This window comes from Ctenocephalides felis, unplaced genomic scaffold (assembly GCF_003426905.1).
Source record: "Ctenocephalides felis isolate EL2017-DRISC unplaced genomic scaffold, ASM342690v1 CF-g0.4_SCAFFOLD_02155, whole genome shotgun sequence".
Classification (NCBI taxonomy): domain Eukaryota; kingdom Metazoa; phylum Arthropoda; class Insecta; order Siphonaptera; family Pulicidae; genus Ctenocephalides; species Ctenocephalides felis.
In genome coordinates this window covers 10,051-12,060 of record NW_020538309.1, presented here as the reverse complement: position 1 = coordinate 12,060, position 2,010 = coordinate 10,051, and positions in this window count along the sequence as shown.

The window sequence follows — 2,010 nt, the reverse complement described above, 5'->3', positions numbered from 1 at the left end:
TTCTCTATACGTTGCTTTATCGCATGGACCTCTCCAAAAACTATAACTTTTCATTTAGTATTTTTAAAAAATTCGGAATTGTTAAAAAAACATGAAAAAAAAATTTTTTTTTCAAACTGCCGCCATTCAAACAAAAAATTTTTTTTTGACTTATCCAAGGTTCATACGATAGCGACATCTATAATAATTAAGAATCCATCTTTTTTTTATGTTTCGGATCACCAGGAGGGTTGGAATCATGCACGCCAGGACACCCTCTTTTTTTTTTTGGAGCTTCCACTTTGACTGCTCATAACTTTGTGAATTCTAATTTTTTTTCTTTAATAATTTTTTTTATGTAATAATAAAATATCAATAAACAAATGATAAAAAAATCGATAGTAAAAATATTATTTGTTTCCTTTATACAGCGCTTCAAAAACCGGGTAAAATTCATGCTTCTACAGTAGAATACCCCCTTAAACTCCAACGTACTGATAGATTATTATTAATTTCTATACTAGCGGAGTATAGTATTACAGCTATAAAGGAGTATACTAAACGGGTAACTTATAACGGATACCGACGGAGGGAATAGCCTTATAAAACAATATTACATCTGACCTTTGCTGGAACGTCCAGCGCCTGGCGCGTGGACCCACTGACCTCCTCAGAGGATGATACAATTCTTAATGCTTCATTTCAACCCCAGACTGGACCTTATATTGCAGGCACCCTAGTAGACGTAGGTGGGGGAGCCCCATTGCACTGGTGGTTATGCAACCCTTTTGACGACAATACCAATTGTCGTTACACGCCCCCCTGTCACACTAGAGCCGGCCTCGGCTCTTAAATCCAAAGATGAAATTATTGCCATCTCCTGGGTTTTCCGGGTTGTTCCGGTGTTCTTCCTAGGGTCCTGTTTTGCCCTTTGGTCCTCGTCTTTGGGTTGGCTAGTTTAACTGGGTTGGCTTTGCTCAAGTGTGAGCCTTGGCTGCTAGACGACGATTGTAGTTGTGGTTGTGTGCTGGCCATCCTTTAGGCGTTGTGGTTTCGGTCAGACATTCCTAGAATCCTGGTAAGCTATTCCCCCTTTGTTTACAAACTCAAAACACGTAGCAGCTAGTAAACATAAACTTATATATAAACAGGTCTGATAAAAAAATACATCAACATCATTAATACAAAAAAACAAAAACAAAGTCCTTCGGTAACACAAAAATTACAATACAAAAATAAGTCCGTTTGCTTAAAACTATCTTACCCTATTTCGTTCTCAAAGGAACCGTGTTAGGGAAAACGGTACTCAGCAAATTCAAAAAAAAGACTAGATTTAGAAAAAAAAGTAGTTATATAACACAGACTAACAAAAGACAAAAACTTAATAAAAAAAATATTCGAAGTACAATCGTTTTTCGTACAATTTTTCGTAACACGTTTCCTTGAAACGCAATCTTATCCTATGTGTGTGTGCTGTCACCTATTTTCTTGGTTGTAGTATTAGAATTAATAGAATAACCGTAGCCCGAATTATAAATCAGTTTTGCCAGAAACCATTTGTAACGCGCGGAAAAGCTTTGAGAGAAAAAAACGAAACTAATATGACAATGAACAAGAAACAAAAATACACATCAATTTACAAAATTCAATTATTTAAATAACTAGTTTACTTTAACGGACGCGACGTTTACCGTAATTCAGCCTCTACTGGTGTGATTGCCCCCCAAATACAAGACCACAGATGGGGGCTAGGATCTTGTTTTCCTTCTTGCTCCTCCCGCAGAGCCCCATACCAATAATAATATCTCTAGACCGACCGTCTATGCCCACCCAAAAACAAATGGCACTTACACTTAACACCTATGTAAGCGGTCACACCTGGGGTTCCTCAGCCCGGCACAAAAGTACCCCAAATTGCCCCCTTGACGGGAGATGGCGTTCTGCTGAAGGTACCTTCCCAAAAATATTCCAACATAATACATCATAATTCACATAATAATTCGACGGCTGCGGGGTTGATTAAGAGCGGTT